Source organism: Arvicola amphibius, chromosome 11 (genome assembly GCF_903992535.2).
Source record: "Arvicola amphibius chromosome 11, mArvAmp1.2, whole genome shotgun sequence".
NCBI classification, from domain to species: domain Eukaryota; kingdom Metazoa; phylum Chordata; class Mammalia; order Rodentia; family Cricetidae; genus Arvicola; species Arvicola amphibius.
The window spans coordinates 58,923,279-58,949,993 of record NC_052057.2 but is presented as its reverse complement, the minus strand read 5'-3'; positions in this window follow the sequence as shown (position 1 = coordinate 58,949,993).

The window sequence follows — 26,715 nt, the reverse complement described above, 5'->3', positions numbered from 1 at the left end:
ATTACATGGAAACTGTATTCTTTTAAACACTGCCAGGCCCATTTGTTTCAGCCTCTTACTATCTAATTCTCACATCTTGCTTTAACCCATATTTAGTAATCTGTGTAGCACCACGAGGTGGTCGCTTACCAGGAGAGATCTTAACCTGCGTCCATCTCGGAGAGGAGAGGCATGGCGACTCACTATGGTGACTGCCTGAAGCGTCTCCCCAATTCTGCTTCCTTTCTCCCACAATTCTATTCTGTCTACTCTGCCTACCTAACTTTCTGTCTTTTAAAGGGCCAAGACAGTTTCTTTATTTATTAACCAACGAAAGTAGCATAGACAGATAACTCTCCTCCATCAGACCAGTGTCCTGCTCCTGCACCAAGGTTATCCACCCAGAGGGGTGAGAGGCTGCCCCCCAGGGAGGTCTGAGGATTCCTGCAAGATGTGCAAGCACCTTCCGATTGTGGTGCAAGGTTCGCTGTGTGATACTCCACCCCACCCTGCCTCCACCTTTGCCCTTTTGACCCTGCAGCATCCCTGGGCTACCAGGAATGCCTGATTCAGTGCTGGGGAGTTCCATCTGGATGGGTGAGTGTGTTCTATCTGGGGGCGACCTGCCCCGGAAGAGAGCACAGCCTTTTCCCCCCAGCTCCTGGTGCAGGGGTGTCTTTGTTACACATGTCCCTGCCTCTCCCAAGCCTTCCCTATTGTATTCAAGGTCCTTGGCTCAGGACCAGTGTCCTGCTCCTGCACCAAGGCCATCCACCCTGAGGGGTGAGAGGCTGCCCTCCAGGCATGTCTGAGGATTCCTGCAAGGGAGTGTGGGCACCTTCCAATTGTGCTGCAAGGTTCGTTGTGTGATACTACACCCTGCCCTGCCACCATGTTCGCCCTTTTGTCTGTGGTATCCTGAGGCTACCAGCACCCCTGATTCAGTGCTGAGAAGTTCCATCCAGTCAAGAAAAGCTCCTGCTCCTGCACTGAGGAGATCCACCCAGACTCAGTCACAGCAAAGATTGGACCAAGACACCAAGTCTTTCCTGGCTCCATTTGAAGGAAGAGATGGGCAGGCGCCAATGCAAGAACTCCTACAACAACCTGAAAGGCAACATGACATCACCAGAATCCAGGCATCCTGAAACAACATGAATTGAATACCCTTACTCCAGAAGAAATAGAAGAAATCGACTTTAAACAGTACTTTATGAAAATAATAGAGGACCTTAAACAGGAGACTAGACTTTAAAATGCTAGTTAACCCAATTAAAAAATGGGGCACTGAACTGAACAGAATTCTCAACAGAAGAAGTTCAAATGGCCAAAAGACACTTAAGGGCATGCTCAACCTCCTTAGCTAACAGGGAAATGCAAATCAAAACAACTTTGAGATACCATCTTACACCTGTCAGATTGGCTAAAATCAAAAACACCAATGATAGCCATTGCTGGAGAGGTTTTAGAGTAAGGGGTACACTCATCCATTGCTGGTGGGATTGCAAACTTATGCAACCACTTTGGAAAACAGTGTGGCGGTTTCTCAGGAAATTTGGGATCAATCTACCCTAGGACCCAGCAATTCCACTCTTGGGAATATACCCAAGAGATACCCTATCATATTAAAAAAGAATTTGTTCAGCTATGTTCATAGCAGCATTATTTGTAATAGCCAGAACCTGGAAACAACCTAGATGCCCTTCAGTGGAAGAATGGATAAAGAAACTGTGGAATATATACATATTAGAGTACTACTCAGCGATAAAAAACAAGGACATCTTGAATTTTGCATGCAAATGGATAGAAATAGAAAACACTATTCTGAATGAGGAATCCCAGACCCAAAAAGATTAACATGGGATGTACTCATGCATAATTGGTTTCTAGTCATAAATAAAGGACATCTAGCCTATAATTCGTGATCCTAGAGAAGATAAATAAAAAAGTGAACCCAAAGCAAAACAGATAGTTATTCTCCTGGATATTGGAAGTAGTCAAGATTGTGAGGCAAAAATTGGGAACTTGGGGGCGGGGTGGGATGGGGGTAAGGGAAGATGGGGAAAGAAAGTGTGAAGGGGAGGATGGGGAAAGCTTGGGGGAATGGGATGGTTGGGATACAGGAAGGATGGATTTGGGAGCAGGGAAGTGTATATCTTAATTAAGGAAGCCATTTTAGGGTTGGCAAGAGACTTGACTCTAGAGGGTTTCCCAGGTATCCAGGGAGATGCCCCCAGTTATTTCCTTGGGCAGCTGATTAGAGGGAGCCAGAAATGGCCAGATCCTGTAGCCATCTGAAGAATATCTTGCATATCACCATAAAACCTTCATCTGGCGATGGATAGAAATAGAGACAGAGCCACACATTGGTGCACCGGACTAAGCACCCAAGGTCTAAATATGGAGCAGAAGGAGGGAGAACATGAGCAAGGAATTCAGGACTGCGAGGGGTGCTCCCACCCACCGAGATGGTGGGGTGATCTAATGGGAGCTCACCAAGGCCAGCTGGGCTGGGACTGAAAAAGCACGGGATAAAACCAGACTCCCTGAACATGGCAGACAATGAGGGCTGCTGAGAAGCCAAGGACAATGGCACTAGATTTGGATCCTACTCCACATACTGGCTTTAGGGGGGGGGGGGGCTATCCTGTTTGCATGCTTACCTTCCTACTCCTGGATGGAGCAGGGAGGAAATTGTACTTCCCACAGGGCAGGGAACCATAACTGCTCTTCAGACAGGACAGGGAGGGGGAGTGGAAGGGGAGGGGGAGGTAAATGGGAGGCCGAGAGGAGTTGGAAATTTTTTAAAAAAAAATAATAATTAAAAAAAAAACTAAAAAGAAAAGCAATAAAACAAAACTTTACCAAAAAAAAAAAATTGAAGCTGGTGGCGCACTCCTTTAATCCCAACACTCAGGAGGCAGAGGCAGGTGGATCTCTGAGTTCAAGGCCAGCCTGGTCTACAAGAGCTAGTTCCAGGCCAGGCTCTAGAAACTACAGGGAAACCCTTTCTCAAAAAAAAAAAAAACCCAAAAATTCGAATTGCAACCGGAATTTCCAATATCAAGCAAAAAATATATGCTGTGTTTCAATAGTTATCATATATGAGGAGTCAAATCAAATATTAAAAATACCTTGACTACATCAATTAAAGGAAAGTAACTATAACTATCTAGTCTTCAACCCCATTAAGAATCTGAGAAGTGAAATAATATTACTTGAGTAAACAGAAAGCACAATCAAGCAACTTCTAAAAGGTGTAAGAAATGACAGAGATAACCAGTTACCTGGGCCATCACCCAAAATCTCATTTCCAATGTTCAGATAACCAACTTTGGCTAGGCCTAGAGTAAAAGACAGACCATTTTCAGAGGCAGGAAAAAATTTTTAAAACGATCTTACCTTGTTTTGGCAAGGTATTACCATCTTTTCTCTTGTATCTTTCTTGCCCAGTATGGACACTATGCATGTTGTCAGTGGTCGAGGCAGGGGCAGTTCTTTGCCCAATGGTCAGTTTTGCCAAGAAGAAAATAAGCTCCAAGTGGAATGTCTTCAGTACCCAACATTCTCTTGGGAATAGATCAGTGCTGCCAGGAGCAATTTTGTCTCATGTCAACAGAATCCTAAATTATTTAAATGCAATATTTTATAGTTCTTTTTATGTAGTTGAAGATTACCTATTTATGTGGAATAGAATCTCTATGTATCTAAAGAACCTGATTAGTATAACTATAAATATGACAAACATGGATGACTATTGACCTATAATTCTAATACCCATATACGTTAAAGACTAAGACTTCATAATAAATACTAAACAATTTTAAATAACTGTGCAACAAAAGACAATGATCTTAAAATGTAATCAGTATATATAAGAACCTTGATCATAGATAGAAATGTATTACGCAATATGATAAATATATCTTAAAACTAAATCAAAATACAAAATATCTTAAGAAGAGATAGAAACATGCATGCATACAATATGACAAAATAATTTTGTATTGGTGCACAAATTTTATAATTTGAATTTGTATCAATATACAATGCCAGGCCTTTGTAGCCTTTTTTTCCAAAAGAAAGGTAAGTATGTTATCTGCCCATTCAACAGCCCCATGATGCAGGACAATCAGATCCACAGCTTATTGTTGAAGTACAATCAGACACAATAGGGAATCAAGTCAAAGTAGGAACTCAATTTATTACTGTGAGTGTCAGCTTATATAGGTTAATTGACGTCATGTGATGTGGTGGTACCTCCAGCCAATGAGTCAACCAAGCCCTTCCTTTGGCTGGAGGGGAATCTACGTAGATTTTGCTGTCTCATACTCACTCAATTGCTTTTAGACTATCCTTCAAACTTGAGCCAGGCTTTTCTCTGTCCTATAGGCCCCAAGGTACAGTTCCTGAGATAATTTTGGCCCAACATCTCTCCATTTCTTGTTTTATATTCCACCCTCTACCCCAGTCACCAAGCCAGAATAGCCCACTAGGGAGAGAGCCACCCCTATCCTTGTTTCAGCCTGGATATCCTCAAATTGAGAGTTTATCCTTGGAGTGAAATGTTTCAAGACTATCATAATATACTCGATGGGCCATGAGTTGTACCTGTTGTATCTATTTTGGGGATGCTTGTTTCAGCCTTTGTAGAATGCATGGGCCAAAAAAAATCAATAAACAAATAGCCATTGGCCTAATTATGGAAGAGATGAATGTGATAAGCCGTGGGGACCAATTAAACCAGGACTCATAGGGGGTCCTTGACTTAAACAAATCAATATCTTTTCTTAATTCATCTATGGTTTTGTAACTATGCTGGAATAGTCTGCATAGAAGCAACATTCTTCCCCAAGTGTCCTGCAAATTTCTCCCTGTTCCACAAACAACAAGTTCAATCCTCTACTATTTTGTAAGGTTACCTTTGCTAAGGAATCCAAGGACTTTTGTAAATAATGTAATGCACTCTCTGTCTTTTCTAAGGTTGCTGCCAATTGTGAGTGAATTATTCCCATTTCTTGTTGTAAAACCACCAAGGATAAGGTTCCCAGGGCAGTCCTGACCACACCTAGTCCCATCAATGTGGTGATGGCCAGGGCCTTTAGGGGCTCTGTCTTATGCTTTCAGGCCAGAAATTCTTCTTGCGTATGGTAAAGCACATGAGGGAAAATTAATGTAATCAGGCGAGTATCATTATGCTGAATGAATGGGTTAGACAGGCAGGGAGTAACCCCTTTCTCTTGGCAGATCAGAAAATACCCATGATCTTGGGCACCCTCCATGAAGCTATAGACCCATTATCCACATCACAAGTGATGTTAAGAAGGGAGTGTCTGGTATACGAGACACAAGTTGTGTTCAACATCTGAAGAAAGGGGATAGTCAGTCCCAACATCTCTCCCATTTTGGGGTTCTTTTATCTACAAGTATCAGCTTTATCTAGTATTACATGAGAACCATTTACCCCAAAGGCTTCAAAGTAAGGGGATTGTGGCTGTAAGCAAAGCCAACAGGCCTCAGCAGCTTCAGGGTAGGTAAGGTTTAAAGCCATAAAAGCCATCTTAATGGTCTCCATCAAATATGGTGAGGCTTCTAATCTCCCTATATCTCTAAGTGACTTAGTGAAGGATACACTAGGCATAGATGTTGGGAGGGGAGTTGGGCATGCAAAGTTGTGGTATATACAGATATGTTTCCCATGGACATTATCTTGGAAGAAGTCCCCAGCATCTGAGGTGTATCTTCAGGAAGTATCTCCATTCAAACCATGAGTATAAGGCCATGATCATATCCCTTTTGGTATAGCCTTAATCCCCATATCTCCCCAGATAAAAAGGAGAGGTCCCTTTTCTTCCCCTGATTTGTAAACCTTAATATCAGAGGGTTACATCTAAATTGAATGCAGCTTCCATATAGGAATTCCAGGATAAAAGTACCTACGAGACCCTGGAGATCATTATATCTTCACGTTGTTTTATCCAATGTCCAGTTCCAGTCTGCTCACATCCACAGGAAGAACAATAGTAATCAAGAGCCCCTCTCCCCACAGTTTCTAATAGGGGAGGCAGTCCAGTTGCTTCCTGGGCATATATAAAAGGGCATGTCTCCTAAAAACATGAGAACCCTAAGGCTCATTAGGGTAAGATGGTTGGGGAAGGTGCACCCCTGAGAGCCTCCATTTGATCCCTAGAATCCAGTCTCCCACATTCCAGGTCCCACTGCCAGATCACAGAGGTCAAACATCAGGTCAGGACGCCATGTCCAGGGTGTAGTCATCTGAGAAGTCTGGTTTAGGATCCCTCCAGTGCCAGTGCTGGACAAGAGCCACATTACCTTCTGGACCTTGGTCTTCATGAGAAGAATTAACATGATTATCACAAAGGAGAGCTGTCTGTAATGGATCAACAGTCAACAATCTCCTCAGGGGTTAATCTTCCTTGGGTAGTGGTTGGTTTTCTTTTCTTGTGTTTGAATTTAAGGTTCATAATCTCTTTCTTTTTTATTGGTCATCTTGGCATTCCCCATTGTCCTGAGTGGAGGGGAGAAATTTTAAGATAGGAATAAGTAGCCCTATAGGCATTTCCCCTCTGTTTGGGAAGACACATCCATATCCTTGGCCCTGTGTCAACAAGGGATCTGGGCCCCTCCATCGATTAGTGAGAGGATCCTTCCACATAACCTTTAGGGAGAGCCTCATTGGTAGGGATTCCCAATGTTTCTGGAGTCTATTTTGTTTATCTGATTTTTGAAAATTTAAAATATTGATGGTTAATAATGCCTTTCTCAGTTGTAGATGAAAAGAAACTTCTCCCCTTTTTCATTTTATAAGGGCCTCTTTGAGATATTGGTGATATCTTTTGACAATAGCTTGACCCAGAGCGTTGCATGAGATCCTGGTGGTATAGGATATATATTCCATCTCTGGAAGAATTTTTTTTAATGTTTTACTTATAAAACAGGGACTTAGGTCATTCTTGACCTCTTATGGTTGTCCCAGTGTAGCAAAACATTGTAAGAAGTGTCTTTTGGCATGGGTTTTCTTACCCCTGAGTGGGCAGTAGCCCAGCATGCCTTAAGGTATGTGTCTATGGTCATTAACATAAATTTTAATTTGCCAAATGGAGGGTAATTAGTTCTATCTGTTTGCCAGATGATATTGTGTCCTAACCCTCTTGAGTTTACTCCCTGCACTTATAAAGGGTGGGTGCCGAGAAACTGTAGGCAAGTCTTATATGCATGAATAATTCTATTTAACTCTTTTGCAAGGATCTGGGGTTATTGGTATTTGAGTCCTCTCTAGTTGACATGAGTTAAGTCATGCATTTGGGTAGCATTTTGTATGGGCAGAGTTGAAACCTCTTTAAGACAGGCCCATGAAGCTGTGGCATTCACAGCAGCATTCCCTTGGGAAAGAATGCCAGAGAGGTTTTGGTGTCCTCTGATATGTTGAATATATATGTTTTTTTCTGCCTTCTAAGAGCAATCTGTGTTGTATCACAAAGGCAGAAATAGGATTAGCATCCAATCTGATATAAGGCGTATGGTAAGTGTGGCAGTACATTCACCACATAAGAGCTGTCTGAATAGAGGTTGCAGTGTTCTGGGACCACTTGTAGAGCAATATATTCTGCCATCATTTCCTTATATTGAGCAGATCCCCCACAAGAGAGAATTTTGGTAAGCTTTGTCTTGGTCCCCCCTGCAGGGAAAACTACAAAGGTGGCAGATTCCTCCAGCCATCTGTGCAAACTGTGAATGCTTGGGGCAGGGGCCTAGAAGAAAAGAATAAGGGTAGCCTCACCAAAGACTTAATATAGCCTCACTAACTGGGACTACCCAAAGTAGGTATTCACAATTCCCAGAAAACCCTCCAGGGCAAGGCTCAATTAAGAACAATGTCTGGCTGCCAAATTCTTAATTTTTAATGGAATTATTAATTTAGAGAGATCTTGTCCACAATGTTGGAGGGATGTGAGCCTGATTTTTATTATCATATCAGCTATTTGATCAATTAGTGAGTATACTCTGGAAGTGCCACCCAGGGTAGTGTGTACCCATTCTAGTAGATGTGACTGCTGAACAACGGCAGCCAGCATGGTCTTTTCCCCTAATAATACCCATCCTTTCATATCCATCCTTGGATTGTAATGTTAGGATTATATCTTACCAAAGAAGCCTGATGGAGATCCTTGACAATTTCATAGGATTATATCTTACCAAAGAAGCCTGATGGAGATCCTTGACAATTTCAGCGAGTGCCTGATGGCCTTCAGGGGCAAGAAAAATCATCTCTTAAGGTTGCCTCCTTCTTAGGAGATCGTATAACACATCTAGTCTCCCAGTCTCTACAGACACCCATGAACTTACTCAGTTCCTTTCTCCCAGTATCTTTTGTAACCATGATAAAGTAAGGGGCTCAGGCAGGATTAATTGGGGTTTATTCACTTTAGCTTGAGTGAGTGTTAACTGGGATCCCAATATATGAAATTGGGGTACCTTTCATATTTTGTTTAGGCTATATTAAAGTCATGTTGTTGGAAGAGATCAACAATAGTGGTTACTCAGGGAGCTACCCCTGATTCCTCCAATTGCCCAATGATTAGGTCATCCATATAAGCATATAGGAGGGTATTATCTTTGTCAAAATAAATAGAGAGGATACTATACAAATATTGTTGGCAAAAGGCTAGACTATTGGCCATCTCCTGTGGGAGAATAGCTCATCCGTATCTCTTGTCAGGTCAAGAGGAGTTAACTGTAAGAATGGAAAAGGCAAACTTTTCACAATCCTCCTCATGAAGAGGGATTGAGAAAAAGCAGTCCTTTATATCGATTACAGTGAGGTGAAACTGGAAGGGGATTGCTTTGACCCAAGGGGGACCCACCTTAAAGGGCCATCTTAAAGGGGCCTCTGCTAGCTCCATATGGGCATTGATTGCTCATAGGTCTGGTAACATTATCCAGGTACCAATAGGCTTAAGTATCACAAACACAGGGCTGTTACAGGGGTTCATCAAAGGCCTTATCCATCCTTCTTTAAGCAGATTCCTGGTGATTTCCTTGAGCATCTTAAGTTTAAGTTCAGGTAATGGCCACTGTCCCACCTATACTGGCTTACCAGGTTCCCACCAAATGGGGAGGACCCTGGGGACAGTTGTCTCTACTTTTGGGTTGAATCCAGGTGTTAGGTTTCTATGTGATAACACCTTGCTCAGTTTTATCATCACAAATGGCTAGTGGTCAATGATAATAGCGGCATCCATTTGCCCTAACAAATCTTGTCCCAGGAGGTTTGCTGAAAACCTCAGGAGGATCAGAGGCCTGAACTTTCCTTTGTCACCTTCTGGCCCAACCCATGTTATAGGACTGACCTTTCTTGGGACATAGACCTTTCCCCAACTCCTGTGATTGCTGGACTGGTTATGAGAACTCAGCTGGTTGGTACCTCTTTTTCTCCGATACCTCTTTCTTGTTGAGGACTGTCCTGTCAGTTCCAGTACCTCACAGGCACTGGAATCTTTGTCCCGCAAAGATCATAGTCATATTGGGTCAGATGTTCTCTATCATTGGAATGGTCCAGGTAACTGAAGGTGTATCTTTCCTTCCTTTGGTTAAAGGGGCTGGAAGGCACCCCCTCCCATCTAGTTTAAAGGTTGATTTGCAATGGGTTTCCCATTTATGTCAAAGTTGGAGGGGCATTCTGAGCCCCAGTGGTACCCCTTGTGGCAACAAATGCAGGGAGATGGTGAGGGTACCTTCTGCACCTGGTTCTTATTGCCCTTTTATGGGAAATTCCTCTTAAAATTCCCCAGCTGAAAGCACAGGAAACATTTCCCTGGTTTTGCTTTTGTTGTCCAGCCTCCAGGGCTTGACTAATAGAAGAGTCTAGAATTTGGGTTTGGGCCTGAAGTGTCACCACAAGAGTCTGGTTGGTATATGACTGGGTTTGACATTCTGTGATGCCACAACCCATTGACTCATGAACCCTTCCCTAAGGCCAGCACAAGCCATCCTAGTATCTTGGTTCATACCTTTCCATTCTAAGAGCTTATTAAATTGGTCTCTAAGGCCACGGCAGGGGGGAGCAATTTCCTCTCAAGGCTGGTCTGCACATGGACAATAAACTCTGGAAGTGGCTCCCCTGGACTTGCATCTTGCTAGCTATAGGTGATTCAGTGGTCCCTCCTCTAGCTTAGCCCAAGCATCCAGGACTGCTTGTCTAACTTGATCCCAATATGAAGCCGCAATTGCAGCTTGTTGGACCCCACTGGAAAAGCCTACCCCTATACCAGTTAGCATCAGATAAATGATGGAAATTGGGGGGGGGGGGTCTGCCGCTCTATTGAACTCTGCCCGAGTGTGACAGGACTCTTTAAAGAAGCCATCCATTTTATATATTGGCATCCCCCAGGGCACCTTTAGCCAGATCATACCAGTTCTTGAGGACACAAGGATGGTAGGCTACCTCCTGGAGGGTCATGTCCCAAGGGGAGTTGGGGTCATTCTGGGTCACTGCCTTCCTTGATTCTTTCAGGTCATTAGATTTGCAAAGATACTAGGCTAGGCACAATTAGGGCCAGGGGCAACATTGACGGGAAGGCTTGGGGTTTGTAAACGTAGGCTCTATAGTCCTCGGCATAAGTAGGGTTAGGATCCCCAAGAGGTTCCACCCCATGTTCGTCTGTGTGAGATTCCCAACTTTGCTGTTCCTCCTGGAGCCTGGATATTGCATTTCCTCCTGGTAAGGATAGAGCCCCATTATTTGTCCCATTCCCCTCTCCCATTTTATTCTTTTCAGGACAGCTAAGGGCATAAGGAGGCAGCCACTCTTTGTTACGGGCAATATCTACTTTTCTTTTTATTTTTGCCTTTGCCTCCCTTATTCTGTCCCCCTGGGACCACTCTTCAGTAAATTGTGCCCATTTTTGATCTTCGCCCTGTCTGTCTCCTTTTCTACTGTTCTTTTGTTTAATTGGTTACTTTTGGGTTCTTCAGACCTCACTTGATCATTGACCATTTCCCACTCCTTGCCTGTCTCCTCCCCTGCCGTTCTAGCCAGATGGTTATTTTCAGATTCTTTAGATAGCTCCTTGTCTCTGACCTTTTCATTACCCGCCATTGGGGGAGGCAGAGCAGCAGGGTGAAAACATGCCTTAATGTTGAAAGAAACGGCAGGCTGTGTCCCGCCACCCGGCTAGCTTTACCCAAAATAATTATACGGAAACTGTATTCTTTTAAAACACTGCCTGGCCCATAGTTTCAGCCTCTTATTGGCTAATTCTCACATCTTCCTTTAACCCATATTTAGTAATCTGTATAGCACCACGAGGTGTGGCTTACCAGGAGAGATCTTAACCTGCATCCATCTCGGAGAGGAGAAGCATGGAGACTCGCTATGGCAACTGCCTGAAGCGTCTCCCCCTCTTTCCCAGAATTCTGTTCTGTCTACTCCACCTACCTAATTTTCTGTTCTCTTAAAGGGCCAAGGCAGTTTTCTTTATTAATTAACCAATGAAAGTAATATAGACAGATAACTCTCCTCCATCACCTTAAGAGCCATAATTGTTCGATAGAATTCCAATGGTGGGGTATATCATAGTCTCTATTCAGTTCTATGTGTCCCATGAGAAAAAATTTCCAGTAGGTACTCAGGGTCCAGGGTAATTATATCCTCCCATGCCTGGATAGCATGGTGGTCTGACAATTCCAGGCCTAGGAAAAGTGGCGTGTATCTCAGTGCCTTAAGTGCTGAGTCATTTTTGTGTGACATTGTGTTACCTATCATGGTGTCCAACACACCTTGAATCACCGCTCAGCCCTGGGACCACAACAGATCATGACCACAGAGATTTACTGCTATATTAGTCACATATGGCCTTATCCTCCCCCTCTTCCTTCTATGCATTCAACCCATGTTTTGTTTTACTTGAGATAGGGTCCCAATTCCTAGGAACTGAACATTTGCAACCTGAAGAAGACATTTTGGATTCCAAGATTCTGGAGTAATAATAGTTGCAGCCACATCCATGTCAAGTAATCCTTCAATTACAATGCTATTTATTTGTATTCTCAGCTTTGATCTTTGATCATTTAAAGAAGTCTGTTAAAATATATGTTTCCTGTTTTCTATTGAAATTTGTGACTTGTTCTCCATGTTTATTCCATCATCCAGAACAGTATGGCTTTTTACATAAGGTATTGGATTTTTAAATTTTCCTGAGGAGACCTGTCCTCCTCATCTATTGGAAATGACTGGACCATGTATGACTTAGGGGCCTGTGAGTGGCACCCCAAGGAGTTTTCTGATGGTAACAGATTACCTTGTCTATCTCTTGTTGATCTACATTCATTGATCCAGTGTTGGCCTTTGCCATATCTTCTACATAATCCAGAATACTGATTCCTTCTATTTTTGTTATTACCCGAGGAAACAATTTTCTAGGAATGCCTTGTCTGCCATCCCTTCTTAGATGTCCTATTCTACCACAACTAGAACATTTGACATTTCTTGTCTCTTCATAACTTTGGGATTCATTTCTCCTACACAAGCCTCAATATTATAATCAAATGACTTAGCATTTACTGTGTACAAGATCCATTCATCCATTGATGATCATCCAACCTTTAAATGCCTAAGTATTGTTTGGCCTTCTAAGTTGGCATTTTCAAAAGCCAGAGATACAATAAGGACTCATCATGGTTTTGCATATGTTACCCCTATTTTTACAGTTTTAGTTAATCTTTGTAAAAAGTCACTAAGTATTTCTCTTGAACCTTGTTTAACCTTCATGTATGATTGAATTCTTCCTGGTTTTTGAATCCTGTACCAAGCATTAAAGACTGATGTATGACATAGGGACAAGTTGTGTTAATTATATATATATCTTGACTCTGTGGATCAGTATAAAAGCCCTCACCAAGAATTTTATCTTGAAAAGATTCAAATCCTTTGAACTTTCCTTGTTATTCTAAGGCCTTCTCTCTCCAAATAGCACTTCTCGTGTAACTGTGGCCCAACTTCAAGGGCTGTTGAGACTAATTGTAGACAATCACATGGAGTAACCTTATTGCTTGAAGTCAATGACTTTACCATCTCCCTTAAAAATGGTGAATGAATAAATGAAGATACTACTGCTTGCTTAATTTCTTTTATATCTTTCACACTTATTTTCCATTTACATACTTTGTATCCATTTGGGTATTCAGTATTTGCTGGCTTTTTAAAGGTAATAACAGGATAAGAAACTAAAGCTCTTGGTAAGTCATCTCTGACTCTGAGAGTTAAAGGTGATGCTAAATCTTTTGCCTGTATATCCTTTCCTCACTTATCATTTCTGACAGTTTCCTCAACTGATTCAGGTTTTTACACCACTATCTTTTCTAAAACAAGAACCTTTGACTTGTGAATATTTCTAATGATTTCATCAAATCAAATAATTTCTGGTCCTCATTCTGCACATGTGATTCCAAAGTGTTAATTTTTCCATTAATAATAACTTCTCATTTTTGGATATTACTTGGATGGCATGTAGATTTCATTACTGGAGAGATGTTCTATTTGCTAACTATTCATAATTTTAAAACAAACTTTGATCATCAATTTCAACATTATGAATCATTTCACATAATCTCTCAGTACCTTTTGTAAGGCATTCATAATCCATTAACATGAATTGAACTTTGTTGGTTAAATTAAGTTTATTCTTTTCAGTTATATGATCCTTTCAGCTAACTTCTCATTTTCAGTGTTATGATTCTTTTCAGATAACTTCTCATTTTCAAATATATGACTCCTTTCAGATAACTTCTCTTTATCAATCTGGAACAACAGTAACATGTCTACAAGATTATCATCCTTTACTCTGTTATCAAATAATTTCTTTAAGGATATAAAATAAAACCCCAGGATTACAAAAATGTATGTACTAGGAATTCCTTGCAGAATTCCATCCATAGTAGAAATAAAAACATTGTTAAATTCCTGCATGGTGATATTGTCTGAGATTATCTTGGGTTTGTTTGCAATTTTCAAACTTATTTATTTATCTACTAATCAAATTAACTTGTTATAGTTTTCAGAAAATCATTTTAGGTGTAATTATCCTTATTGGCCAGTAGGTGTCATGGTTATGGGCATGGGGTAGGAAGACATGAATGGGGTCCTGTGCTGGTGGTCACCTAAATACTAACAAATATACTAACAAATTAAGAACAATTAAATCAATTCTGCATACGGAGAAGGTTTGAGTGGAATGTAGAACTTGTAGGTAGTCACGAGTCACAAACTCGTGGCTCAGACATTCACAGATCCAAATTGGGAATGCAAACCAGAGGCCTCTCCCTGGAGAGAGAGCTAAGCCTGATTATAAAAAGCTGAATCCAGAGAAGCTGCGGAGGAGTTTCTGAAAAAAAAAACAACTGCTTAGTAGTTCAGATAAACTCATGTGGGCAAGGGTGGGAGAAGGCTGCAGACCTTTCTGGGAAAGTCCTGTTAAGCATGGACTTGGGCTCTACATGACTGCCAATCTGTTGCAATTTAAAATAAGAGTCCCACACTAGCCTAGAAAGGAGTATAATAAAGGTTTATTTATTTAGGGGTAGAATCACAGATGAGTAGTCCTCTCTGTGAGTGTTTATATGAAACAGAATCCAGCAGCCAAGGAGCCTGCACACACTTTTCATCTGTATTTATTGTACATGAAATCATGACCAAAGTGGGCTGATATCTTAAAGATTATTGACTGAAGGAGTTCCCACAGCAATAGAGGATTTCTCTTTGCAAACTGGCAATAGGGCCCCATTCCTGAGGACAACATTTACATGGCATATAAAATGGTGGAGAGGTTGAACTGATGCCATCAAAGAGTCTGAACCCTAACCTTCTATTCTCTTTGATTCAGGGAGGTATCAAAATAGAAACATGGACGCAAAAACAGCCACAATACATTTGACCTATTTTCTGTCTTACCTGCAATATGCATTGGGACAATGTTGGTACAGAGCTTGGGGAAGTGGTCAACCAATGACTGACTTAACTTGAGGCTCAATCCACGAGAGGAGTGCACATACTACACTGCCTGGACGACCTGGGACCAGAGACCTAATGTAGAACCAAACACTACTGGCATAAAAAAGTTGATGAAATGTTTCCAAATGATATTCTTCTCATAGACTGGTGCCTTTTTCACTTATAACCAGACAAGATACCTCTGGTAGAAGGTGGGAGCAGGTGCAGAGACCCACAGCCAGACATTACGTAGAAAAAGTCCCATTTGGAGGTATTCAAATGATTCCTTCTTCAGAACTTGGGGAATCCCATACAAAGGGATACATAAATATTATAGGGGATTTGGGACAACAGGATAATATGTTCCACTGAATCAACTAAGCAGGGTGCACACAGACTCATAAAGGCAAGAGGCCTGCAAGATTCTACACCATGTCCTCAGTGTATAAGTTGTGGATATTAGCTTGGTGTTTTATGGACTCTTAATAATGGGAGTGGCTATTTCTCTGACTCTTCTGCCTGGCTCTGCTTAAAGCTGTTGAGTTGCCTCATCCAGATTCTGTGTGAAGGCTTTTACCTTGTCTTTCCAGTTTATTTTGTTTCATTGTGCTTGGTTGTTGTCTCTCAGAGGCCTGCTCTTTTCTGAAGGGACAAGGAGGATAAGTAGATATGGGGAAGAGGGGAGATGTGGGGATTGGGGAGATGTGGGGAGCTCTGAGAAGTGGGTAACTGGTGAGGATGTCTTGCAAAAGAGAATTCATTTTCAACTTAAAAAGAATAAAAGTGATTTATCTTAAAATACATACCATAAAAGGTTCTAAAATTTTTTGATTGTTTTTGTTTTTCTTGAAACAGTCCTGGGTGTCCTAGAACCCACTCTGTAGACAATCTGTCCTCAGACTCACAGAGATCCACTTGCCTCTGCCTCTCAAGTGCTCTTATTACAGGCATGTGGCTCCACCGTCACGCTGAAAGTTCTAAAATCTTTAATTTTTTGCATTTTAATGTAAATCATTAGGAGAGAAAACATTAAAGTTAAGTTTTTGATATGCTAAAAATTGTGAAGCATTTTATTTTAACCACTTCTTACATTAATATATAGACTCTCTCAGCAGCCCAGAGCTGCCAAGGTCTTTGGGCAGTCTTCATCTCTTGTCTAACTTCCAGTTATCCTGGATAATTCCTAATCTATGTTTTCATTTCCTTTATCTTTTTTTTATCTAGTAGTATGACATATTTATGGAAATAGCCAGGTGGGAACATATACTTTATTATCTGACTTCCTTGTAGGGTTTCTCTTATCTGTACATACTTAACATATTATTGCCTGTCATTTTATATTATACATTTTAATTTAGGTATCATTTACATGCTAATTCTACTGTTGTAAAGGTCATCTAATAGTAAGTTGTCATTGCTAGTGAGATTGCTAAATACTTTAATTCATATTTCCTGCTTTACAGATGCGTAAGTATAATTGGAAATATTATCTTAGAGTTATTGGAAGGTAGACCAATGAGACTTGAAATAGTCAGCTGAAGATGATGGTGAAATATTTTTTCACACATTTCAGTATAGGAAAACTTACCTTTTTCTTCTGCATTGATTGGTGATATAATATATTCTGGAAAGAAGTAATATATCCATTTGTAGTATTATAAATTTATTTCCAATAAATTGTACTATTAGTGACTTTTGACTAAGACTTACCTTACATGCATTTATCTCATATTTATCTGTTATTTCTTGATCCTCACAGAGGCTTTTGGCATTGTAAATTCATTGAGGTTTTTCCTTTGCTGTTCATAGTTAGAGTGAATATATACTGATTTTCCAGACAGTTCTGATCTATGAAAATTATCCTGAAAATAATTACAAACATTACTCATTTTATGTTAAAAAGATAGGTAACTTCAGTGGTTTCAGATTTCTGTGTTTTCTTTCTGTACTATTTGTGTAGATGGATATGAACAAAGAAGGTTTCAACTTCTCAATTTGCAGTTTTAATAATTTCATAGAAAACTACTAAAGGAGAGAGTGGAAGAGATTCAAAGTACTCATGAGTGTCCAATATCTGAACTGAGCCACATCACACAGGGATATAATAATAGAAATAAATGGGAACAAAATGAAACTGGAGAGATTTTAGCATGCCAGTACTCACCTGATATGCCATGACACTGATGGACTGACCGAGTCTAGCTCAAGGGGACTGAAGGAGACTGTTCAGTGAACCAATATCCCAAAGTTTTGGGAATAACTTAAGTGCATATTGAAGATGTGCAGCTACACAATTAAGCCAGTCTTCTTGTATTGCTAGAATTTATAAAGCTATAAGTTGGAGATCATCCAGCATCTTCCCCAAATGCACAGCAATGATATGCATTTTTACTCTCCACACAGGGAAAGCATTTACAGTATAGGATTTTAAAGGCTTCATTGCCCAACTAAGGAAACTCACTGAGAAGGTGGCCTATGGATAAGGTTCTTTTACACTATCTCCCTTATTATGCATTCAGAACATACTCACTGTGTTTCTGTGATTGTTTGAGGATGGGATTAGACTAAGCAAACAGATTGCCCTATTGCTAGTCAGAAAACATTTTCAGTCCTACAATATCCTATTTCTGCTTTGCTTGCAAGAGATGTCCTGCACCTGTAAAATCTTCCTCAGGGAACCTGTCTTTCTCATTTTATCTTCATTTTAGCAAAGCTGTTGCCCTGACATGTACAGGCACAGTGGGCCTTGTCTGTGAGTGCCCATGGTGTATGATGTGCACTGATCTATTTACAAAGAATGCCACTGTGACTTGGGCTGCAATCACATCTGGCTATGGTGAACCCAGTCTCTTCTGTGATGTCACCTTTGCTCCTTCAAAATGATGTCAAGTGTATTCACTTGGTCATTCTTTCTCCCATAGGAACCAGCAATGTTACTATTCTTAAGAAGTTTCTTTACTCTGTCCTTATCTGATGGACAAGATTTAGATTTTATAAGGTAGATACCTACAGTAGGTCTCAGAAAGCCTTCTACAGTCTAACCTATATAACTTCAGAGACTTCTAGATCTATCCCCAACACATCCATTCCTTAACCATATGACCTATTATTTTTATATTTCATTTACATATCTTTACAAAGAAGTTCTGTTCTATTTACTCACACAGACCTGAACTGCCCTGTCATTCTCTTGCCTTGGCAATCATTATCAAAATGCATATTGGTACAGGTTTCTCAAAAAGCAAGGTCTGCTCAAATCTCAAGTCTGGTCTTTTCAAGTTCTAAATGTTCACTGTTGCCAAGTTTCTCACTATTAAATAATCTGTTCTGCTCCTGTACAAATATTTTCTATAGCTGCACAATCACTTAAACCATCTCTCACATTCTAGCTCTCAAAAATATAGCTTGTGTAGTGAAGAAAGGGATTGGTAAATAATGTAACAATTACTCAATTTGAAAAGTTTAAAAATATATGTAACAAAAATAGTACTTAAGTGTGTCTAATCATGCAATGCAATTCAGCTATGTTATGAAATGAGTACCACTATTTGTAATTTCAAACTTTATTTTTATTTATTTCTCAACCTTTTCTGATTTTCTGCAATTATATTACTCTTTAACAGGTTAGAAATAAAATAACTTGTCATTGGGAATACCACTCTGAACATGCTCGATCTTATCAGGAATAAAATAACACATAAGTAAGATTACAGTATCTGCATATAGATGAGAAATTAAGGCTTTACAAAAAAATTGGGAGAATTTAGATTAGCCTGAAAGATAAAATAGGCTACCAAATCTCTTTCAATACAGATCATTGATCATTCTTTCTAATTCTTAGGTCTGTAATACAGGCACTACTAGTAGATTTTTGATCCAGGGATAAGAAAATGAGGAAGACAAATTAGTGTCTCAAATCATAGTCTTATCATAATATGCACTATGTAGATATTCCTGGAAAATATATTGATAATTTAAAGCTTCATATTATTTGTCTAGAGGGGAAATTACTTTCTTTTAAAAAGTACAGAAAGAACTTCAAAGTGGCTCTGAGGTAAGAATAATTGCTGTGCAAGGTGGATGACCTTCTAGGATCTGTGGACTCCATGCTGAGAAGATGGTACCCACTCAAGAAAGTTAGACTCTGGCATTAAATGACTGCTGTGACATATACATGTGCAGTCACACAGTCTTAACAAACACAAATACTGACTTTTAAAAGGTGGTTTTGGGAGAGGGTTGAAGGCGAGGGTAGAAGAGGGAGGGGAGCAGAGAAAAATGTAGAGCTCAATAAAAATCAATAAAAAATAAAGGTATTTTTTGTTTTCTTATACGAGTTGTGATGGCACAAGCTTATAATTCTGCCATTAAGAGCAAGACAGGAGGATCACAAGTGTAAGGCTTCCCTGAGATTCACAGTAGTTAATTCAATGCTAACCTGAGAAATACGAGACCTTGTTTCAAAAACCTAAACACTGGAAACAAAGCTCAGTACATGCCTGACACACATTGGGCTCTGGCTTTGATTTCTCTCACTGGATTTTTAAAAATAACTTTTAGGTACTTATTTATCAATTAAGCATATTTTTCAAATAGCCAAATTGTGTTTTGGTATTTTTTTAGACTTAAAACAATTCCTCATGTAAACTATTTATCATTTTATGTTCAGTTTTCAAATTTTTGAAATATACCCTTTATCTATACTTTTCTTAAACCAGAACTAACCTAGGAACATTCAATGTATCGGGTGTGGTACTTTGCATCCTTTAGTTTTAAGCGGTTTTGTTGGTAGTATTATAGTATTCCTGGATTTTCAAATAGTCCCTTGGAATGTTGCTTGCATTGATCTTTTCTTCCTTCCTTTCTTTCTTTTTATTCACAGATAAAGACTTACTAACTGTGGGTCAGGCTTTCACTGTTGCTCTTAAGCACTTTAGCATTCTGCTTTTCAGAGATATGAATATCCAGAAGCTGTGCCCCCACAGCTGAGACCGATAGTGGATTAGAGTGCTGACAATTCCTTCTGCCGTTGGAGAGCAATATGTATGCCCTTAACACCTTCTTGAGAAGGTTTGCATTAGTATGGAGATTTCAGTAGACAACTTTTTTCTCTCCTGTTTGGAGGCTTGTAATCAAATCTCTTCTGACATTGTGCCAATTGCTATCCCTCCTTGGTGGGCCATTTCTCTCTTTTTCCTGGATGATTATAAGAACTCTCTTTCTGCTATTTGGCAGTTTTACTTTGATCACATGAATTCAGATCCTGTTTTTATTTATCATGGCTGAAGTTTGTTTGACTGACGACTATACTGTGCCCATTCTAAAATCCCTTAGTTATTAAACCTACAAATTTTTCTCTTCCTATCATGAGGCTTCTTCTCCATAGTCCTCTACAGACCCAGCCTTATCAATCACATGGCATCTGGCAGTTTCCAAGATATTTTCCGTGTGTGAGCTGTACTATATTGCTTATCTGCTTGCAAGTTCTAAGACTATCTCTTTAGGTGATAGTACTTAGTGTTTAGGAAATTTATAGGGATTTATCCTCTAGAATTATGGTATCCTACATTTTATTTTTAGCATTTCTGATATGAACATTTTATATATATTTATATATATAAAATATTTATATATATTTATAAATATATATTTATATATATATATATTTTATATAGAATGTGCCATACATTTTATTTGCATATAAATACATATAGTCAATGTATTTTCACAGCATGTGCTTTCTCATGTGATGACCATGGTTAAAACACAGAACATTATCAGGTTCTCTGTTGTTGCCAAATCAGTTTCCTTCTTTTTTTCTTCTTTCCTACTTTAATTTATTTATTCATGTTCTTGTATTAATTGTTTCATCAAATGCCACAGCATGCCTGAGGGGTTCAAAAGGCAATTTGCAGGAGTCAGTTGCTGCCTTCTACCGTGTAGGTCACAGAGATTGACCTGAGATGTCAGGTACCCTTACCCACTGGGATATCTTAAAGGATTCAACTCATAATTATCAATAATATCTAGTAACCTTTTTATATTTTCAGAATTTATGACTGGATTATTTCAGTGGAACTCTTTTTGAGATTTATTAATACTGTATTATACCCATAGTCTTGTATGGTAAACAGTATTCCATTTTATACACTTATAATTTCATTTTACTCTTAATGCCAAAGAAACAGATATGTTCAGGTTGCTCCAGGTAAGAATTCAGTATAGGTTCTTCTGCGTTTCTTTGGCTGGTGTGAGTACTCTTTTTATTTGCATACAACAATAAAATTGCTTGGTCAAGAAGCACACACTCCACTGATAATGAGAAATTGTCTCATTGAATATGTAATGTTATCTAAATCATTTTACTATCACTATTAGGACATTGCATTTAAGTTCAATACATATTTATGATACATATTATAGTGATATTTTTCCATATTGACTGGATGATAGTAAATATCCTGGCATTATTTCATTGAGGACAAATACACACACACACACACACACACACACACACAATAGTGGATTGTCTATACTATCAATACTATCTATGGTAAGGCTGTAGAAGTCCAACACTGCCTACTAAAAATTAGGCTATCTGTATTCTTTTATCTGTGGCTTAAATGGATAACTTTTCTTAGTAAGACATGAGTGAGCATATCAAATTTAATATTTGCTGTTATTAGCTACTACTTGACTAATTGCCATATTAATTTCCAATATTTTAGTGCAGTGTTTTTCTATATTTTTGCTAAAGAGAACACTTTTATTATTGTATTTTCTAACTACCATACTCATTATAGATTGATTTATTCACTGTTCATTATTACTCCACATTAGGGGATGGAAAGATGAATCAGCTGTTTAAAAGTAGAGTCACAACAAAAATGTAAAGTAAACCCACATTAATCTTTACCTATTGTGTAGGTTAAACTTTGAAATGCTTAAATATTAGCAATTTGTACTTCTCCAAATTTTATCAAGTCAAAATTAGAATGGCAACTCAGTCCTTCTAACTACAAAATCCACACTTGATTTTCCATTATATCTATTACTTCATTTCAATTACTTAGTATGTGCTTTGTGCCACCTTCAAATTCCATGCTAAAGTAAATATAATCAGTGCTCCATTTTCGTGATTATGGTCACGCTGTCATCTGTAATATTAGAAGTGTCAACATTGGCTTCATTATTTTACTCTTTAGAGAAATCTAGTCTTAGCAACACAATGCTGAATTAAACATAAACTTCATAAATGCATGTTAATAAAATATAAACATTTATAAAACACACAAAAGTAATAAAGAAAGAATATAGATGTTGGTGGAGGTGTCTTGTTCAGTCCTGACTGGCTGCTCTGACCAGAAATAATCACACAGAAACCATATTATTTGCAATATTATCTGGCCAATAGCTCAAACATATTTTCTAGCTAGTTCTTATATACTAAACTAACTCCGCCCCATTAATCTGTGCTTCACTACAACATTATGGCTTACCAGCAAAATTTTTGTGGGCTCCATTAAAACCCTCTGTCTCCTGATGCAGCTACATGACTTCTCACTGACTCTGGCTACTTTCTCTATATATTTTTTCCAGCCTGGCTATTTTCTGTAAAGCCGTTGGTCAAAAGCAGCTTCTTTATTAACCAATGGCAATAAAACATATTCATAGCTTACAGAGAGGAATCCCACATCATATAGAAATAAAACAAACATCTTAAATCAAACACCCAAAGATCCCTAGCTCACTGAAAATAAAGACCATAGTACCCAGAATCTCTTTGGATACTTTCAAGCACGTCTTGATTTCTCTATTATTTCTTTCTCTTGTTTTATGTTACATATGTTGGTCAACAGGGAACTAAAACTCTAAAATTATTTTTTCATGAAGGTGTGAATTTTTGACTATTTGTATCCTTACTATATCCTCATCTAACAAAGAATAGAAGCCCAATAAAGATTTGCTGTGTAAATATGTGAGAATAGCACAGATACAATATAAAGTTAAATTGTAGCTTGTTAGAAGAATTTCTCCACTCAATTGAGCAATCCAATTTGGATAATGCAAATTCTGTCATTGTTCCTCACAGGTTCCTGTCAACATTCTACAATAAAACACAACCTAAAACAGGGTGGTGGTGGTGCATGCCTTTAATCCCAGCACTAGGGAGGCAGAGGCAGGCGGATCTCTGAGTTCGAGGCCAGCCTGGAGGCCAGTCTGGTCTACAAGAGCTAGTTCCAGGACAGGCTCTAGAAACTACAGGGAAACCCTGTCTCGAAAAACCAAAAAAGAAAAAAAAAAACACAACCTAATAGGTTACGCATTTGCTCCTTTGCTATTTGTATTTACCTCTTTTACCTTCCTCTTTCACTCCACCCAAACAATCTGTGTTTCATACATAGACATCTTTGGTATTTCTGATATTTTCATTTCATATTGAGCTGGTCCTAGAAAGAAGATGTGAACATCTCATTATCATAGCAGGAAATGCTTTACTGTGGTTTTGGTAGGCTAAAATTAAAGCTCACTTTTGATTTTCTACACACTAAGGTGTTGTAAGCTTTGCTCCAGACAGATTAAAACCATTTTTTTCAGAACAGTTATGGAGATATGTAATATTAAACTTCATGACCTACTGTGACACATTCAGAACAGCAGTAAATATAGCATTTTGAAATCAAGGAGAACACATACCACATTTGTTCTCAGAGTCATTCCCAGAATCATACAGTGAATTGTTCACAGGTTTTTGCCAATCGGGTCAGGATCTCCTGGTTCTTGCCATCAGGAGAGTCATTTGTGAAACTCTCAGGCCTTGTCCGCTGACATAGTGACATAGTTTCTGAGAAAAATGTGAACATTCTCTTTTATTTGGAAAAAAAATCATTTTTTAAAATATTTTTGCTTTGAAGTCCATGTTTAAAGATATCATCTTTCAGCTCTCTCTAGAGTGCATCTGCTTTTCTTGATGTCCTCTTATGTCTGTTACTATTGTCTTTACATAGAGACAAGTGATAGGCATCTTACTGACAAATTATGACTTACTCACAATGACATTATGTTAACATTGGTGCTGTTGTTTTTACTAACAATTTATTGTTCCAGCTTGTATTTCCATTCACTTTGTGCACCTGTGTTCTCTGAAGAAGTTATGGGAATAGTTTAAATTAAGGTTCTATCTAGGAACATTTGATTTCCAAAGCTGTCCCCATTGCAAGTCTTCCTTTCTTGATCTTGAGTCACTGTTGGTATGAAAGAAGTGGAGGTAAAATACAAAATTCTTAACAAATTATAACTATCACTTATGATCTTGATCAACATTTAATAATATATGAAGGATAATGAAAATGTGCTCTGAAGGTAAGACAAAAACACTTGCTGACCATTGTCCCAGCAAAAGTTTACTCATATTTTAGATCAGAGCAGAAAACCAAATCTCAGTCCTTCCTAGCAAAACTCCAGTAAGGGAGCCCAGATTCTCAGGTCAAGTACTATTCCAAATAAAATTCTCTTATGAAAGTCACAGAATTCTGAATTCACCATCGTAATAAGAAAAAAATAATAAAGATTGATTTGGTGCTTACACTAAACATCACTCACAAGTTTATATGTTAAGTTTTAGAAATTCTGTACCTGCTGCAAATTTTTTATTTGGTTGAGAGAAAGTAGAAGACAATCTGCATTTTCCACAATTTCTCCTTCTTTGCTTCTGTCATTTAATATCTCTCTTTCTCATTACCTCTCTCTCTATCTATCTATCTATCTATCTATCTATCTATCTATCTATCTATCTATCTATCTCTCTGGATAGATTCTCCATTATGAAGAGTAATCTGCTTCCTAAACATTTTTCAATATTAATCTTCCCTAAAAATAGCAATATTGTACTTGTGCTGGCTAAAATGTCTATATACAATTTCCTTAAAAATTCAAATATGAAATTCATCACCATATCTGCAATATCATTTTTCTTTTATTCATATTTAAGTTCAGATTCTTTTCATCACTAATTTTATTATGTGTGCACACCCTTTGCCCACTCAAGAACTTCAAGCTCTTCAGTTTTGGGGTTTTATTGTTCTTGCCTTTTCATACCAATTTATATGTTTTGCAGTACTGTCAACAGACAATTAACCATGGTTTTCCCTTTGTGCCTAAGCTGCCAAACGGGTTTAAGGAAAAAAGAAATTATAAGATGAATGAAGATTAGGATTGGTAGCAGTAACAGAGTAAAAACGGCAATCCTACAAAAAACAATCTGCAATTTAATTCAATTTCCCATCAAAATTACAATACAATTCTTCACAGATCTTGAAAGAACAATACTCAGCTTCATATGGAAATGAAAAGCCAAAGATAGATAAAAAATTATTTCTAATAAATAATCTCAAGTTGTACTATATAATGCTATAGCAAACAAAACAGCATGGTAATAGCATAAAAACAGACATATCAAAAGAATTGAATTGAAGACCCAGACATAAATCCACATGCCCGTGGATACCTGATTTTTGATAAAGAATTGAGAAATAATAAACAGTGGAGAAAAGGACAGTTCCTGAAACAAATAGTACTGACCAAAGAGGATTTCTATGTCTATGCTTTGAGCATGCAAATAGGTGTGTATTTATCACCCTGCACAAAACTTCAAAGGTATCTCAGAACTCAACACAAAACCAGATACACTGAACTTGACAGGGAGAAAATGGAGAATATCCTTGAATACACTGGCAGAGAAGACTTTCTGAACAGAACACCATTAGCACAAGCACTGAGATCAAAATTAATGAGTGGGCCTCAACAAAGTAGAACACGTTTGTGAGCTGAAGGGCACTGCTGTGGAACAATTCTCTTTTACACTGTAAAGAGATCACTCAAATTGGTTTAAAAAGCACTGATTGGTCACTAGCTGAGCAGGAAGTATAGACAGGGCAAACTAAGGATGATGGGAAGTAAAAGGGTAGAGCCAGGAGTCACCAGAAGTCACAGAGGGAATAGGAGATAAACATGCCATTATAATACAGGTACTACCATATGGCAGAAAATAAATAAGGAATATGCATCAATTTAAAATGTAAGAGTTACTTCATACCAAGTCTGAATTATTGGCTGAGAATTTATAAGTAATATTAAACCTTGAGTCAATTATTAGGGAAGGAGTTGCCAGATATTTGGAAACAGAAGAGCAGGAGAGAACATCTGATTACAGGACAGCATCATTTGGACAAGGAATCAGCCTATAGAATGGGGAAAGATTCTTACTAACTAAATATACAATAGAGGAAGAGGGAATTCTCAAATGGTTAAGAGATATTTTTAAAAAAATATTTTATATTCTTAACCATCAGAGGAATGCACATCAAAACTACTTGGAGATAGCAACCATACTCCTGACAGAATGTCTAAGGTGCTAACAAAATTAATAGCTCTGGCTGGAAAGGATGTAGAACAAGGGAAAGACTCATTCATTGAAGTGGGAGCAAAAATTTGTACAGTTGCTATGGAAATCAACATGGGTCTCCAAAAAGGTGGAAATTGGTCCACCTCAAATCCACCTATACTACTCTTGCACATATACTCAAAGAATGCTTTTTGCTATCACAAGAACACTTGTTCATTGTTGGTCAATAATGAACTGTGCTCATTGTTGCTCTAGTCACAGTAGCCAAAAACTTGACACAAGCTGGATGTTTCTCAATAGAAGAATAGATAAAGAAACTGTATAA